Genomic DNA, 19,329 nt, shown 5'->3' on the forward strand with positions numbered 1-19,329 from the left:
TTTGATGTGTTCTTGTATTCGTTTTGCAAGTATTTTATTTAGTATTTTTGCATGTTCATCAGAGAAATTGGTCTGAAATTCTCTTTGTTGAGTCTTTGTGAGGTTAAGGTATCAATGTGACTATGGCCTCATAGAATGAATTTGGTAATGTTCTATCCATTTCTATCTTTTGGAGTAGCTTGAAGAGTATCGGTATTAGCTCGCCCTTGAAGGTCTGGTAGAATTCTGCACTGAAACCATCTGGCCCGGGGCTTTTTTTTTTTGGTTGGGAGACTATCATTGATTGCTTCTATTTCTATAGGATTAATAGAACCATTTAAATTGTTTATCTGATCTTGATTCAATTTTGGCAACTGGCATCAATCAAGAAAACAGTTCATTTCCCTTAGGTTTTCAAATTTTGTGGCATATATGCCTTTAAAGTAGGATCTTATGGTTCTTTGTATTTCTTCCATGTATGTTGTTGTGTCTCCCTTTTCATTTCTGATTTTGTTGATTTGCATAGTGTCTCTCTGCCTTTTAGTTAGTTTGGCTAACGGTCTGTCTATCTTGCTGATTTTCTCAAGGAACCAGCTCTTGGTTTTGTTGATTCTTTGGACTGTTTTCTTAGTTTCTAATTTGTTAATTTCAGCCCTGAGTTTGATTATTTCCAGAAGTCTACTCCTTTTGGGTGTTTCTGCTTCTTTTTTTCCTAGGGCTTCCAGTTGTGTCGTGAAGATGCTTATGTGTGATGTTTCCAATTTCTTTTTAAAGGCACTTAGTGCTATGAATTTTCCTCTTAGCACTGCTTTCAATGTATCCAACAAATTTGGGTATGTTGTTCCTTTATTTTCATTGAATTTCAGAAAGTCCTTGATTTCTTTCTTTATTTCCTCCCTGACCCAGGAGTCACTTAGCAGAGAGTTGTTTAGTTTCCACGTATGTGTAGGCTTTTTGTTATTTCTGTTGATGTTGAATTGCAGCCTAAGAGCATGGTGATCTGATAGGATACAAGGTATTATTTCAATCCTCTTGTATCTGTTGAGGCTTGCTTTGTGACCTACGATGTGATCAATTTTGGAGAAGGTTCCATGGGGTGCAGGTTCTTGTTTGAGTGAAAGATTCTATAGATATCTGTTAGACCCATGGCATTGGTTAATGATGTTATTTCTTGGCTTAGTTTCTGTTTCAATGACTTATTCTTCAGTGAGAGTGAGGTGTTGAAGTCGCCCACTATTATTGTGTGGGGATTGATGTGTGGTTTAAGCTTTTTTAGTAGATCTTTTACAAATGTGGGTGCCCTTGTATTGGGAGCATAGATGTTCAGAATTGTGATGTCATCTTGGTTGACTTTACCTTTGATGAGTATGAAGTGTTCTTCCTCATCCCTTTTGATTAATTTTGGTTGAAAGTCTATTTTGTTCGATATTAAAATGGCTACACCTGCTTGCTTCTTGTGATTATTTGCTTGGAATATTTTTTCCCAACCTTTTACCCTGAAGTAATGCCTATCGTTATGGGTGAGATATGTGTTTCTTGAATGCAGAAGAATGTTGGATCTTGTTTATGCACCCATTCAGTTAGTCCGTGTCTTTTTATTGGAGAATTGAGACCATTGATGTTGATAGATATTAATGACCAGTGACTGTTAAGAGTCTTAATTTTGATGTTGTTTCCAGTCCAGTGTTTGTGTAGTTGTGTTTTTGCCATGGTATAGTTATCTATTTCCTGAGTAGTTTTGGTTGTACTTTGACCCTTTGGGATGGAGTTTTCCTTCTAGTACCTTCTGTAAAGCTGGATTTGTGGATAGGTACTGTTGGAATTTGTTTTTGTCATGGAATATTTTGTTTTGTCCATCAATGGTTATTGATAGTTTTGCTGGGTAAAGTAGTCTGGCCTGGCATCTGTGGTCTCTTAGGGTTTGCAGGATCTCTGTCCAGGCCCTTCTGGCTTTGATGGTCTCTGCTGAGAAGTCCGGTGTAATTCTGATAGGTTTGCCATTAAATGTTATTTGGCCCTTTTCCCTTGCAGCTTTTGATATTTTTCTTTGTTCTGTATGTTTTGTGTTTTGATTATTATGTGACGGACAGTTTTTCTTTTCTGGTCAATTCTATTTGGTGTTCTGTAGGCCTCTTGTATGTTTATAGGCATCTCTTTCTTTAGATTGGGGAAGTTTTCTTCTATGATTTTGTTGAGAATATTTTCTGGGCCTTGGAGTCTGATATCTTCTCTTTCTTCAATGCCTATCATCCTCAGCTTTCTTCTTTTCATGGTGTCTTTAATTTCTTGGATGTTTTGTGTCAGGAGTTTTCCAGATTTGGCATTTTCTTTAATGGTTGCTTCAAGACCTGTGATTGTATCTTCTAGACCTGAAATTCGTTCTTTCATTTCTTGGATTCTGTTAGAAAAGCTCACCTTTGTGTTGCTTGCCTTCTTCTCTGAGGTCTCACGTTCTCATTTTTCTTCTGTCTGTGTGTTTATCCTTGAATCCATTTTCATCTTCAGATCTTGAACTGATTTTTTGATTTCTTTCATCTGATTGTTTGTATATTCCTCAGTTTCTTCCATTGCCTTTTTATAGGTCGTCAGAGTTTGAACTGTTTTATTTATTTATTTCATCTGGTTGTTTGCATTTTCCTGAAAAATTTCCAGTTCCACTCTATGTGCTTCTTTTATGTCTCTCACCTGTTTCTCTGCGTTTTCCTGCATTTGATTATGAATTTTATTTGTTTCCTTCATTATCATCCTCATTACCAAGGATTTGAGGTCATTTTCTTGTATTTCCATTGTGTTTGAGTTCTCTGGGTTGTTTTCTTTGGGATAGCTGGAAACTGGAGACACCATGTTTTTTTTTTTTTTTTTTTTTTGCGTATGCTTTTACGCTGTCCTTTAGACATCTTGCAGTCTTTGTTTTTGTTGGGTATCTTCCAGAGTTGGATGGATGGAGTCTGATTATAGATACATTTGTTTTCTCATGATTACCGTAGGCTGGAAGCTCTGATGCTTCACTGGTGTGGATGGCAGGAGGTTAGCCCTGTTGTTTTGGGCTCTCACCGCCAGTGATTCTCAGCTCCCCTGTGCTGTGGGTTCTGCAATCGTTCTGGGTCTCTGAATGAGCGTTGGGTCAGGCCAAGGTATCCTCAGCCTTCTGGATCCCCTGCCAACTCCAGCCAGGGACACTGGGCCTGAACCACGTGCCGAGCTCAGCTAGATTCTCAGGGCCTGAACCATCTGCCAAGCTCAGCTAGGGATTCTGGGCCCAAAATGCACACAAGGTCCAGCCAGAATTTTTGGGCTGGGACTGCTCACCAAGCTCAGCTAGGGGCTTTTGGCCCAAAACGCGTGCTGTGGTCAGTTATTGACTCAGGGCCAGAACCGTCCGCCAAGCTCAGCCACGAATTCTGGATTCAAACTGCACACTGTTTCCAACCAGAGTCTTAGAGCCGGGACTGCGCCAAAAGTTCAGCTAGAGTCTCTGCGCCCAATCTGTCTGCCAAGCACAATTAGGGACTCTGGTCCCAAACTGCATGCCGAGCTCCACCCGAGTCTCCGGGGCAAAATTGTGCACTGAGCTCAGCCAGGGACTCTGGACCCACACTGCATGCTGAGTTCAGCCTGGTACTCTGGGCCTAAACCATGTGGATAGTCCAGCCAGAGTCTTAGGGCCGCCGAGCCTGTGTGCACAGCTCAGTTAGAGTCTCTGGGTCCAAACTGCCTGGCAAGTCCAGCTAGGGCCTCTGGCCTGAACCTGCGTGCTTACCTCAGCTTGCGTCAGCGCCCCAGAACTGCCCGCTGAGCTGAGCTAGTGTATCGGGCAGAACTGCTCGCTGAGCTGAGCAGTGGCTTCTGGTGGAACTGAGCGCCCCGCCCAGCCTGTGTCACAGCAGGGGAGCTGTGGCTGAGCTGAGCTAGTGCCTTGGGCAGAATTGCTTGCTGAGCTGAGCCAGCATCTCCATGGCACTGAGCACTGAGCTGAACCCAGGACTCTGGGGCTGAACTGTCCGCTGAGTCCAGTTTGGGTCTCAAGGCACCATGCTACCCAAATCCTGTCCAGAGTCCCCTCTCCCGCAGCAACTCCCACCAGCCACCACACCAATCGCCTCCACCAGAAGGCTCTGAGCTGCAAACCTCAGCCACTCCCGCTGCTGATGCTGGTGCTGCTGGTGCCACTGGTGCCACTGGTGCTGCTGCTGCCTCTGCCACTGCTTCTCTGATCTGAGAAAATCTGCGCTCCTCCCATGTGCAGGGGCATGCAGGTCCTCCACACCCTGGTCCCTCCGAACTGTGGAGCACTCCTGCTGCCGTGGTGTGGGAACCTTGGTGTTCCTGGCTCAGAAATCTGTGCAATTCCCTGAATTGTTCACTGGAGCTTCCAAACATGGTCCACACTGCTCGCCACCATCTTGGATCCTCACCATTTGTTTACAGTAAGCTGTGAGTGGCTGGCATGGAACTGTTTGAATTGTTAGGCACTAAGTGAGCATTTAGTTGGGGGTTTTCCAGCTTTGACTAATTTCTGTCCGTTCTCTTCTTAAACACCATTTGTCCATCTGGTTTTGCTTTGCCTGGGTTGAGTTTGTAGGCCTTCTTCTCCTATAAGCATCTGCTCATAGAAGTAGGCACAGGAAGGTAGGAAGCTGTCTAACTGCTTGAGTCATTGCTCTCCAGAGTGGGTCACTGTGTCCCCCGCCCTGCCTCATACTAGGCAGAGCAGAAACCCCTTGCTCTCTGCTCTCTAATGCCTTACACTTTTGCATTGATGAAGGCCAGGCCTCCAGAGAGAGTCTTCTTTTTAAAAATATTTTTATATATACATTTATATTATTGCACACATATAAAATAAACAACACACAGCAAGAAGAACCATGGAGCAATCAGATATTATATAACTGTTACATTCATAGTGTTTTGGCTATATGTATTTGGCACCCTTGAAGAAAGCATCTTTCCTATCTTGGTGCATCTAATATTCTGAATGTAAACCAATGTCTATCACATCTCATCTCTATCAACTGAAAACATCTATCTAGATCTAAAAACACCTTAACTCCTAAACAGCTAAGCTTAATTGTAAAAGTAAACTATCTGGTCTTCAACCCCACCAGAGACTTGAGAAGGAATCTTGTGGTAGTGTCTTCTCAAGTTTAGAAGGAAGGAAGGAAGGAACTGAAGGAGATCACAAGAACATAGGTAGGAAGAAAGGGGAAAGGCATTTCCTGAAGGCGATGGCTTCTTGTTTCCAGAAGACTCGGTGAGGAGAAATGGAGGAAGGCAAGGTTATGGGTATCAAAAGAGGTCCAAATAGGGAAATAGGCTTTTCCTAGGTGACTACCAGTGCCTTGTCACAGAACCAGAGGCCTGCAGCCACGAGAAAGAAAGTCCGGGCTTTGTTCTTCCTTCCCAGGTCCTTTTCGGAGGCTCTCCTCTCCTTATCTAGGCACCAAAGACCCTTGGCAGAGTGCTTTGGGTACTTTGGTGAAAATGAAAGGGACTGTAGTGGACTGGGAAGATTTCATGGTTGGTAAAGTCCTTGACTTATAAGCATAAACCCCTAAATTGACCCCTGGAACATATGCTAAATATGACGCCGGGAGTGGTGGTACATACCTCTAACCTCAGCACCAGAGAGATGGAGACAGGTGGATTTGGAGGCTTGTTGGCCAGCCAGCTTAGCCTTATGGGTGAACCTCAGGTCAGTGAGAGATTACTTGTCAAGAAAACAAGGTGGGCAACACACACACACACACACACACACACACACACACACACACACGCACGCACATGCACGCATGCACACACAAGCACATGCACATGCACTTGCACACACACATGTATGCACATGAGAGGGACTCAGGGACACTTGTCAGCACCTTTTTGTCTCTGGAGATGGAGGTGAGGACAAGAAGAACACAGCTCAGAGGGAAAGAGACAGCCTTCTTGAACTGTAGCTTTCCCGAAGATGCACTGTCTTTCTTTGTGCATTTGTGGGGAGGTGTGAGGCTCAACAAAGGTGGCTGCACAGTTGAGGATGGCAGCACCATTAAAGTGTGTAACTAAAAAGATGTCTCTAGACATTGTTGGATATTCTCTGAGGGAACAGGACTACTTCTACTGATGAAACTTGGGGTAACAGCTGTCCTTCAGGAAGTAGGATGGGGCTTATATGGCTTATCCAAAAATGAGTGGTTTATGTTGTTCTGACTTTGAAGGTTTACCCGAGTGACAGAACTTATTTATATTTTTTTTTGTTGTGCATACACACGTGTGTGTGTGTGTGTGTGTGTTTGTGTGTGTGTATTGCATCATGCTTTCCTGTAAGTTTCACACATTTTCAGGTATTGCAATTTCAGGTGTCTGATGATACCTTTTGTGTTGAGTGTGAAAATGTACCTGTCCAGACAGGGCTGTTGCCAACTCTGACTGCTGATTATGGTCTCTGCTGTGGTTTGAGTATGATTTGTGCCCTCAGGAAATTCATACTGATATTTAATCTCCATTCAATGTATTAAGTGGGTGTGAACTTAATTTGACAAGGATGTGTACAAGTGGGGCGTTTGGGAGGTGGTGACTAAATGTATATGAAGTCACGGAGTAGAATTCTGGAATTGAACCCTGGTGGCTTTATAAGAAGGGAGGGAGGAAAGGAAGCAGTTTCTTCTGAAGGACACCAAGGGCAGGCTGTGCTCAGGGAGCCCCAGATGCCTTCTGCCCCAGCAGGGCTGCCAGGCAGGGAGGAGACATTCAAACCAGGAACCTGGAGTCTGGCAAAGGTCTGCTCTCCGAGAGATGTCTGGCTTGAAAAGGAATTTACACAGACATTTTCCAGTATGGACCATAAAGCTGATCATTGGCTGGCCTGGAAGTTGTCAAGAGAATTAGCCACTGAAGATGGCTGGAATACAGCTCCTGTGGTGATCAGGAAGAGCGTGTGCGGCCACCTCAGGCTGTCAAGAGCAGCCGAAGCTGGTTCAGTGATCTCCAAGTGGTGGCCTGAAGGCCAGGAGAAACCAGATCCCCTTATGGTTGTTATAGACACAGGGCACAGGGCCCCTTGTGGAGCTTGTGAGAAGAGCCACAAACCCTAGCAATAAGGCCCTGAAGCTGCGAACTCTCCAGGAGACCCCTATCACACATGTACTGCAGCCCAGCTGCTCTTTGAAAGCAAGTGAATGATTTTACCTCAAGGGTGTGTTCACCTAAGAAATACACTGATTACCTTCAGGAAGTGCCCAAACAGGGTCAATCTGAAATGACTTAACAATAAAATCTAGAGGTCTGCTAAAAAAAAAAAATGGAAGCAGGCCACCGTTTACATGTACTTCCTGTATTTGCCTTGGGACTGTCACAGCAGGAAGGCCACCAGCAGATGTAGCTGCCTGACCTTGGGCCAGATTGTGAGCCCAAATACCCCCCCCTTCAGTGTAACTACTCAGTTAGTGGTACTATGATATTAGCAACTGGAAAGAAGCTCAGTGTCCTTGCAAGGGAAACAGGACCATGGTGTCCCTGTAGCGTCCACAGCATCCACCTTTGCTCCTGAAACATATAAGGTAGTGTTTGTGCAAACCTCTGAAATACAGACATGTTTCAGTTCTCATTGACAGTGTCTGTGCATGGTCCAGTATGCACTGTGGCCAGGAAGTGGTATTGTTCACAGGGACTGATCTCGGAGGTCTAAATTGGAGTTCCGGTTGTAGATGGTCCATGGTTGGGGAGGATCATGTCTGAGGAACAGCTGAAGGGAGGAGGGGCTGCCACTCGAATGGCATCTTGGGAAGTGGTAACAGCTATGTGCGAAGGGAGGTTGAAGGTGAGGGTGGAACTGTACTCAAGGACAGCTGTGAGCTGTGAGATCAGACGACCCACTCTGTCTTGGGTCTACGGCAGGGACAGCTGTGGCAGTGCTGTTCTAAACTCTGAGACAGGAAGGCCAGGCTTTGCAGAGGAACCAAGCAAAGTGGAGCAACGGAGAGCCTCTCGTGATTCCATCCCAAAGTGCCTCCTTGCTGGATGTGATGAGCTTGAACGTGGCTGAGGTGATAGGAGAGGCTGTCTAGGAAAGAAGAGATGGGCCAGGCGGACTGCAACTAGCGCAGAGGCTGGAGATTTCTACCGTGACTTTTTAGGCACTACTTCAGGACAAAGCCTTTTATCTTTATTCATACATTCAGTTATCCAATAGACATTTGGATGTCTACTATATCGAAGCACAGAGCCAGGTCTACAGGCAAGGGCAGTTAGGCTAAGCTAATAGAGTTTGGAGCTCATTCATGTGGACTGAGGATTATGGTTCATGGGCCCACTCCTCATGGGTTTTGGTGGTTGGCTGTGATGGTCCAGGAGGCACTGGCAGCTCCCGAGGGCTTGTTGCTATTTCTTAGAGGCTGAGCATGGGCTGGGCTCGGTTAGTAGGCACTAGCTTGCCTGAGTTTGGGTCTCTAGAACCTATGTAGGAAGCTGGCTGTAATGGTACATTCCTGTAATCCCAGATGGGAGACGGGAGGCAAAGACAGGCAAACCCTAGACACTCTCAGGCATTAGTACACAGGGCAAAGTTCCAGGCCAATAGGACACTGCCTCAAAACAAGCAAACAGCAATGGTGGAAAGCTCATGAAGACAGACTCCTAAAGTTATCCTTGAATCTCTACACACACATGTACACACATGCCACAGGTGAACCTATCCACACGAATGTACTGCAAGCAAACACACACACATACACACACACACACACACACACACAGACATGCACAGAGGCACACACACACACACACACACACACACACACACACACACACACACATGACTAAGCTCCCCAAGCTCCCCATTTAGTGGCTCACTCCCCTCATCAGGCCAGAGCTTGAGGGCAGTTTGCAGTGTTTGCACAGAGACCTCCGTGTCTTTGAAATTCTGTCCTACCCTGTGCAGTGGCACAGGCTCCCCAATGTGAGCTGCTAAAGAATCTGATTCTATCCTTTCTCCCAGCCCTCATTCTTAATAGCATTTGTCTAGACTTTCCCAAGCCATCTCTCCACAAAATAACAAAAATATTGACAAAAATAATGGAAAAGATGCCTATTACCCTGAGTCTACCCTACACCCTGTCTCAAGTTGTCACCACCACAGATAAAGCTTATTTTTATGGGATACCATCCCACCCCTACCATTTCTGAAGCAAAGTTTATTTGCACAGAAAAACAAAGGCAACTTTTTATCTGTGACATTGCTGGGAAGAAATGTGATTGCCCCCCCCTTTGTTTTATATTAGCCTTCCTCCTGGTGTGTCTCCACCCGTCAGTGTTTGCTTTTTTCACAGAAATCAGGTTCTATGCTTTTGACACCCCCCCACCTCTGTAACATTCAAATTTGCAGATGCTATGTCACTCTCTACCGCTTCAGAGGGAGGGATGGAGGTGGTGGAGGCACATTTCTAGGTGGGAGCATCCGTGGCTGTGGTCCATTTTTTACAAAGCTTGTGGGCAGCTGGCTCTCCCGTGCTGACAGTGGCTTGTGCGATAGGCACTCTTTTATGCTGCAGAGGCGCCGGCATTGATCACTGGAAAGTTGAAGGTGCCTTCGATAGCGGATTCCAGACAAGGTCTGCAATAAATAAGCTCGGCAGCGAAGAGTCATGCTTCCTTCCTTTGTGTGCACAATACCAGGTCTAAATTTCAGAGTCTGGCCATGGGTGTGTTCTCCCTGCCCTGCGTGTCAGACACAGGACATCTTCTCTCTCTGAGAAGCTGCTGCCTCAACATGCATCTGTAGCTATCTTTAAAAAAAAAAGTCTGAAAATGGTGGCAACTGGTGGACTGGAAGCGTTTCACTTGTGCACTGTTACTATTTAGGCTCCGCTAGAATCTGTTTTCTCATATATATTGTAATTGGCCCAATCCTCCCTGCAAACCTCTTTCCCCCCAATAATAATTTTGAAATTTCTTTGTAAATATATATATAGAACAATCTTTGCTTTAAGTATGGAGGGGACATTTTCCCCCCTCTTCAAATGGCAGTGTGATAAACCACACACCGATGAGCCCCTCAAAGATTATTGCTATTGATTTCTTTCTTGGAAACGTGGGAACATTACCAGATGGGGTGTGAGGGATAGGTGTGTGGGTGCAAATGCAGTTTATTGCTTGTTGACTAAAAAAAATCTGTGAGAGCCTCCACTACCCCTGTGTCTGCGCTGCATGCGAAGGTGGATTTTGCTCCCAAACCTGTCCTTAAACCGCGTAAGTACATCTTTGAAGGACGTAAGCTTGGAAACAGATTTAAAATACATACAGAGCCCAACCATTTATTCTGTCTGGCTTGTTGAAACTCAGTGGTATTTGGAGTTTATGGCATCGATGGGATTCCCTTAGCACAACCAGGCATCTATTGTGTGTGTTTTTGTACACACATCCTGGATGACGGCTTTGCCAGCTTCCCCTATATCCTTCTCAGGAAAGTGTTAATCAAGTCACCTCAGGTTGGAGGAAGCCAGTGCCTGGGCCTTAGGGAGGTACCCATTAGGGAAAGAAGCTGACCTTTCACCCCCTCCTCCTCCTTTTAATGATTCCTTCTCCAACCTTCTGAGGGGATCTTTCATGCCCTTTGACCCCTGTTAGAAGAGGAAAGCTTAAACAGCTAAAAGGACCTCAACACGGAGGCTTGTCTATCAAGTGATGCTCCACAGGCCTTTCAGGAAATGCTGAAAGACAGGCACGTCAGCGTTCAGTGCATTAAGGAGGCAGATTCCCAAGCCCGACACCATTTTCTCCATTTATTTCAGAGACAAACTGTGTGTCTGTGGTGAAACCCTCCCCCTGCCTTGCTGTTGCCTGTCAGTGTTGTTGGCATCCACAGGGTCTGCAAGTGGCTTCTAATGACAGTCCTTGGATGAGAACTATGTGCCCTTTGATAAGGAGCAAGGGGAGCTGCACCTCAGGTGGTCCCCAGCGTGCCACTCCGAGGACCGCAGACTCACTTCAGTAAGCATAGAGAGATACTGCCAGGGAGGTTGGTTGATGCTCTACGCTAAACTGGTGAAGTGTGCAGATTCACACAACGGTTTTCCGCAGTCAGGACACAGAAATTGATGGTATCTAAAGAGTGGTTTAGAGTGGTCTACCCCCTTCCCCCGACCAAAAAGCTGACACACTGGCTTGGATTTTGTTCCGTGTCAGGGATGAAGGACAACCCAGGGATGGGGGAGAGTTAGCCACATCTATTGTCCCTACTGAGAGCACAGAGCTGATATCCAGCTTATTGTTACCGAGTGGTCTTTTTGTATGCATGCACACACTGTGGTTATTTTTTCTTTTCTGCCACACTAGGCATTGAACCCAGGCTCTTGTTCATGCTAGGTAAGCACTCTGCCATGGGACCACACTGTCGGCCCGTTCTCTACTTTTTCTTTGGAGGTAGGTAACTTGGTGGTGGTCTTGTGCTCATGCTGTCACCCCAGCACGGTTTGAGCTTGTGATCCTTTTGCTTCAGTATCCCCAGTATTTGGCCGGTCGGCCTGTGCCACCATGTGTGGCTTAGTTGATTGTTCACTTTCTATTACAAGGTTGGACATTTTCTCTTTGCCTTTAATGCATTCATTACTTGTTGATGGATAGCAAATCTCTCATGGCAGAAGGCAGCAGAATGGAGTGATGGTAATTCACTTTAGAGGTTCCAGAAGTTGGCTGTACTCAGCTTAGCCAGTAGAGGCTGCTCAGATTTTCCTTCCTATGAGTTTTTTTAAAAAAGAAATGTCATGTATAGGTTCTGTATTAGCATCTTTCTGTTGCTGTGATAGAATACCATGACCAAAGGCAACATAAAGAAGCATAGGGATAGGATAGGGATAGGATAGGATAGGGATAGGGATAGGATAGGGATAGGATAGGGATAGGATAGGATAGGATAGGATAGGGATAGGATAGGATAGGGATAGGATAGGGATAGGATAGGGATAGGATAGGATAGGATAGGATAGGATAGGATAGGATAGGATAGGGATAGGGATAGGATAGGATAGGATAGGGATAGGATAGGGATAGGGATAAGATAGGGATAGGATAGGGATAGGATAGGGATAGGATAGGGATAGGATAGGGATAGGATAGGGATAGGATAGGGATAGGATAGGGATAGGATAGGGATAGGATAGGGATAGGATAGGGATAGGATAGGGATAGGATAGGATAGGATAGGATAGGGATAGGATAGGGATAGGATAGGGATAGGATAGGATAGGGATAGGGATAGGATAGGATAGGGATAGGATAGGATAGGGATAGGATAGGGATAGGATAGGGATAGGATAGGGATAGGATAGGATAGGGATAGGGATAGGATAGGATAGGAATAGGGATAGGATAGGATAGGGATAGGATAGGGATAGGATAGGGATAGGATAGGGATAGGATAGGGATAGGATAGGGATAGGATAGGGATAGGATAGGATAGGATAGGATAGGGATAGGGATAGGATAGGATAGGAATAGGGATAGGATAGGGATAGGGATAGGATAGGATAGGGATAGGATAGGATAGGGATAGGATAGGATAGGGATAGGGATAGGATAGGATAGGAATAGGGATAGGATAGGATAGGATAGGGATAGGGATAGGATAGGGATAGGATAGGATAGGGATAGGGATAGGGATAGGATAGGGATAGGATAGGGATAGGATAGGGATAGGGATAGGATAGGGATAGGATAGGGATAGGATAGGATAGGGATAGGATAGGATAGGATAGGATAGGGATAGGGATAGGATAGGATAGGAATAGGGATAGGGATAGGATAGGGATAGGATAGGATAGGGATAGGGATAGGGATAGGATAGGGATAGGATAGGGATAGGATAGGGATAGGATAGGGATAGGATAGGGATAGGGATAGGATAGGGATAGGATAGGGATAGGATAGGATAGGGATAGGATAGGGATAGGATAGGGATAGGATAGGATAGGGATAGGATAGGGATAGGATAGGATAGGGATAGGATAGGGATAGGATAGGGATAGGATAGGGATAGGATAGGGATAGGGATAGGATAGGGATAGGATAGGGATAGGATAGGGATAGGGATAGGATAGGGATAGGATAGGGATAGGATAGGATAGGGATAGGATAGGGATAGGATAGGGATAGGGATAGGATAGGGATAGGATAGGGATAGGATAGGGATAGGGATAGGATAGGGATAGGGATAGGGATAGGATAGGATAGGGATAGGATAGGGATAGGATAGGGATAGGGATAGGATAGGGATAGGATAGGGATAGGATAGGATAGGGATAGGATAGGGATAGGATAGGGATAGGATAGGGATAGGATAGGGATAGGGATAGGATAGGGATAGGATAGGGATAGGATAGGATAGGGATAGGATAGGGATAGGATAGGGATAGGATAGGATAGGGATAGGATAGGATAGGAATAGGGATAGGATAGGATAGGATAGGGATAGGATAGGATAGGGATAGGATAGGGATAGGATAGGGATAGGGATAGGATAGGGATAGGGATAGGATAGGGATAGGGATAGGATAGGGATAGGATAGGGATAGGATAGGGATAGGATAGGGATAGGATAGGGATAGGGATAGGATAGGGATAGGGATAGGATAGGGATAGGGATAGGATAGGGATAGGGATAGGATAGGGATAGGATAGGGATAGGATAGGGATAGGATAGGGATAGGATAGGGATAGGGATAGGATAGGGATAGGGATAGGATAGGGATAGGGATAGGATAGGAATAGGGATAGGGATAGGATAGGGATAGGATAGGGATAGGGATAGGGATAGGATAGGATAGGGATAGGGATAGGATAGGGATAGGGATAGGATAGGAATAGGGATAGGGATAGGATAGGATAGGATAGGGATAGGATAGGTATAGGATAGGATAGGGATAGGATAGGGATAGGATAGGATAGGGATAGGGATAGGATAGGGATAGGGATAGGATAGGGATAGGGATAGGATAGGAATAGGGATAGGGATAGGATAGGGATAGGATAGGGATAGGATAGGGATAGGATAGGGATAGGGATAGGATAGGGATAGGGATAGGATAGGGATAGGGATAGGATAGGAATAGGGATAGGGATAGGATAGGGATAGGATAGGGATAGGGATAGGGATAGGATAGGATAGGGATAGGGATAGGATAGGGATAGGGATAGGATAGGAATAGGGATAGGGATAGGATAGGATAGGATAGGGATAGGATAGGTATAGGATAGGATAGGGATAGGATAGGGATAGGATAGGATAGGGATAGGGATAGGATAGGGATAGGGATAGGATAGGGATAGGGATAGGATAGGAATAGGGATAGGGATAGGATAGGGATAGGATAGGATAGGAATAGGGATAGGATAGGATAGGATAGGGATAGGATAGGATAGGGATAGGATAGGGATAGGATAGGATAGGATAGGGATAGGGATAGGGATAGGATAGGATAGGGATAGGATAGGGATAGGATAGGATAGGATAGGGATAGGATAGGGATAGGGATAAGATAGGGATAGGGATAGGGATAGGATAGGGATAGGATAGGGATAGGGATAGGATAGGATAGGATAGGGATAGGATAGGGATAGGATAGGGATAGGATAGGGATAGGATAGGGATAGGGATAGGATAGGATAGGATAGGGATAGGATAGGGATAGGATAGGGATAGGATAGGGATAGGATAGGATAGGATAGGGATAGGGATAGGGATAGGATAGGATAGGGATAGGATAGGGATAGGATAGGATAGGATAGGGATAGGATAGGGATAGGGATAAGATAGGGATAGGGATAGGGATAGGATAGGGATAGGATAGGGATAGGGATAGGATAGGATAGGATAGGGATAGGATAGGGATAGGATAGGGATAGGATAGGGATAGGATAGGGATAGGGATAGGATAGGATAGGATAGGGATAGGATAGGGATAGGATAGGGATAGGATAGGGATAGGATAGGATAGGATAGGGATAGGATAGGGATAGGATAGGGATAGGATAGGATAGGCTAGGATAGGATAGGGATAGGATAGGGATAGGGATAGGATAGGGATAGGGATAGGGATAGGGATAGGATAGGGATAGGATAGGGATAGGGATAAGATAGGGGTAGGGATAGGGATAGGGATAGGGATAGGGATAGGGATAGGGATAGGGATAGGGATAGGATAGGATAGGATAGGGGTAGGGATAGGATAGGATAGGATAGGGGTAGGGATAGGATAGGATAGGCTAGGATAGGGATAGGGATAGGATAGGATAGGATAGGATAGGGATAGGATAGGGATAGGATAGGGATAGGATAGGGATAGGATAGGATAGGGATAGGGATAGGATAGGGATAGGGATAGGGATAGGATAGGATAGGGATAGGGATAGGATAGGAATAGGGATAGGATAGGATAGGGATAGGGATAGGATAGGATAGGGATAGGATAGGGATAGGATAGGATAGGAATAGGGATAGGATAGGGATAGGATAGGGTTAGAATAGGATAGGATAGGATAGGGATAGGATAGGGATAGGATAGGGATAGGATAGGGATAGGATAGGGATAGGATAGGGATAGGATAGGGATAGGATAGGGATAGGATAGGGATAGGATAGGGATAGGATAGGGATAGGGATATGGATAGGGATAGGGATAGGATAGGATAGGATAGGATAGGATAGGATAGGGGTAGGGATAGGGATATAGATAGATAGATAGATAGATGGAAGGATACATGATAGATAGCAGAAGTAGGGCCAGGCTGTACACCCTATAGAGACATACTTCCCCTACAAGAGTCTGCCCCGAAAGTCCATAACCTTCCTAAACACCACCCCAACTTGGCCCTAACCTGTGGGGGACGGTTGTCATTCCAACAACAAAATACAGCATGCTAAGTTCTAAATGTCTTGAATTTTCATCCTGTAAAAATTTATGCTCATTGAAGTACTTTTCTGTTTCCTCCTTATGGTCTCTCAGAACCACCACTGCTCTCTTTTATGTCCTTGGAAGCATGACTATCTTAGATACTCCATGTAAGTAGATCTACACGGTATTTATTGTTCTATGACTGATTTATCTCATTTAATACATTGTTTTCCATGTCTACTAATATTGGAAGGAGTCAGATTCCCTTCTTTGGAAAGGCTAAACAATATTTCATTGTATGTGCATACCACGGTTTTTTACTCTACCTGTTGATGGACAGCTAGTTGCTTCTGTACTGTGATGGTCAGTTTTAACTGCCAACCTGTCACAGCCGAGAATTGTCTAGATCCAGTTAGCTATGGGCAAGTCTTGAAGTATGGTCTTGATTGTTAATTGTTGTTGTAGAAAGACTAATCCTGTGGTGGCAGCATTCCCTAAGCTGGGGGCCTTGATCAGTGTCCGAAAGGAGAAGACAGCTCAGAACAAGCAAATGGCATGAGTGCATTTATTTTTCTCTGCTATTGGCTGCAGATGAGATCTGATGGGCTGGTTTGAGTTACTGCCTCAGCTCCCTCTCTGTGGTGTAGTGTGACCCAGAGTTGCAAGCTGAATAAACGTTGTCCCCATAACTGCTTTTTGTCAGTCTGTCACAGAAGCAGAAATGAAACTTGAACATGTGTCTTTGCTCTGGTGACTAGTGCTGTAATGAGCAGGGCAAGGCAGATGTTTATTTGGGATCCCAGTGGCAATACTTTGGGATGCCCATACAGAAGTGCGTATGATGGATCACTTAGGGGTTCTGTGTTCAGCTTTTGGAGGAACTCCCACATATTTTTTTTTACACTGTTTGTGCAGTCTTATATTCCTGATAGCTATGTGCAGGGCTTCAGAGATCCTCCCATCTCTGCCTTTCTAGCATCGGGGTCACAAGTGTGTGTTACCATGCTGTCAGTTTCCTGTGAGTGCTGGAGATCAAAATCATAGCCTGATGTTGTGTAGCACAAGCACTTTACTGGCTAACGCACATCTCCAGCCCTCGAATGTATGATGTTGTCTCACTTTGTCTGTGAGACTTGTTCTTTCTTTACGAAACAATACAATATACACCTTGAGGGTTTTACGAATCCTTGGACTCTGAGGACAGAGGTTTTGCATCTCATTAGCTATGCACAGTTCATTTTCCAGGTGCTTTGATAAGATCCCCTGACAGAGGCCATTGAAGGGGAAGATGGCTTCCTACCACTCACAGCTGGAAAGTACAGCCCACCACAGTACGGAAGCCCTGGCAGCAGACACTTGTGATAACTGGTCACATGACATCTGCACGTGGGCCGCGGAGAGTGACAAATGCCTGCGCTCAGTTCAGTTTCTCCTCCTCATTTGGTCCAGGATCCCAGCCAAGGGATGGTGCTATCCAAGGTGGAGATGTCTTCCCACAGCAATTAATGAATGTGAGCAAGATAGTCCTCCCGGGCATGTTGAGAGGCTCGTCTCCAAGGTGATCCTAGATCTCATCAAGTTGACCTTTGGCATTAGCCAGGGCAGCATGCCATCTCTTTGTGCCTCAGTTTTTTTTTTAAGCCTGCTAAAAGCAGGTTTCCTTTTTGGGTGTTGTGGATGTTAGATCAGATGATACATACAAGTACACCCCAACCTTGGGGACCTGGAGAGGTGGCTCAGCAGTTACGAGTTTTGTTTGTTTTTGCTTTTATTTTGTGTTTTGTTTTGTTTTTCAGAAGGCCTCAGTTAAGGTCCCAGCACCCACATATGCCCTCACAACTGCCTGTAATTCCAGTTGCGGGGAGACTCCCTGGTCTCCAAGGGCAGTGACATATACATGGTGCACATAAACTCACGCACACACCTCACACACGCTCACAGGCATACACACATATACACATTCCTAAAGAAAAATGACAGCTAACTAAATAAGGACACCCCAACAAAGAACTCAGTGAATGGTCGTCTACCCCACCTCCCTTTTCCCTCCTTGATGCTCTAAATGAGTTAGGAAATGATTTTAGAAGTGTATTTTAGCCTCAGTGGATTTAGAACTGGAGCATGAATTTGTCTCGGTGCTACTCTGGTACTCCGATGAACCAAATCAATCATCTTCCAATAAGGCATGTTTGGGTTCTGGCCTTAGCTGGTGAAGTACTTCTACACGCTCATTGAATAATCAGTTCCTTGGTTAGTGAATAACTTCTGAGGTGTGTATGTGTGCATATGTGTGCATGCGTGTATCTGTACATGTATGTGTGGCCCCGTGTACGTGCACATGCGGTGATGTATGCATATGTACGTGTGTGCATGAGGGGAGTCAGAAAGCTAATATATGGAAATGAGTGGCCCTGTGAGTGATTCGTATCCTTTAGACCAATTAGTGCTCTGTGATTGCCATGAAACTGGCAGAACATAGCACTCAAAAATCACTATGCAGACGACAGGCATGAGCAGAGTGGGAAGGGGTTAGTGAGAGTTCACGGTTGAATAGCAGGAAGATGGACTGAGTGCATTTGCACGCCAGGATCCATCAGGACAGCTATATTCTGCAAAAATCCCACTTTCTGAAAGTGAAGCGTTCAGTCTACAGAGAGGAAGGAGTGGCCCCTGCCCCATCCATGAACCTTGCTTCATACAGATTCTCCTGTCAACCTCCAGTAGACCCGAAGGGGTGGACATATAAAGTTAGTACTGAGTACCATAAGTTGATGGCATGGGATTAAAATTCCGGGGGAGCCCATGAAAATGACATGCAAACATTATGGTCATTTGTTATCATTATAGAATGTGATAATGTCATTGCTGACTTATGGAGATGATGACCTGAAAGGCCGTGACATTATGACATTACATTTTATCAATAATGAAAAATTGCTGCCCTTGCGTGGTGATTGGTGCAGCTCAGGTGACCGTGGAAGCGGACTGTGAGCCTTTCTGATAATGCCAGACTCAGACTGGAAAATGTTCAAAAGTTAGAGACGTGTTTGCTAGCCAGTGCAAAAAGTGGCATGTTTCCTTACCCTGCCTGCCAAGGAAGCAGGAGACCTATTCAACCCAAGAGGTTTAATATTTATTAGTAAGGGACTTGCTTCCAAGTCACTTCAGTGGGTGGCAAGGCTGCCTTCAGTGGGTGGCAAGGCTGCCTTCATAGCAGGTTTCCAGGCAGAAGGGAAAATGAATTACTAGCCAAAGAAGCTGTGCTGTGTGGGTATCAGTTGATCATTATTTTTGAGAAAGGGGTCGAGCAGATGGCTCTTAGTCCTGAAATGGGGCACAGTTGATGTGTAGACCTCAATTGGCTTATTAACTTGCTCTAAAGGCCAACAAAATTTCCCTGGCTGCTCAGACATTTGTACTGAGCATCCAGTGTTCGGGGCACATCCCGGGCAAGAGTGTCCCGAATCTTTCAGGC

Source organism: Acomys minous (assembly GCF_964271855.1).
Source record: "Acomys minous genome assembly, chromosome: 13".
Lineage (NCBI taxonomy): Eukaryota > Metazoa > Chordata > Mammalia > Rodentia > Muridae > Acomys > Acomys minous.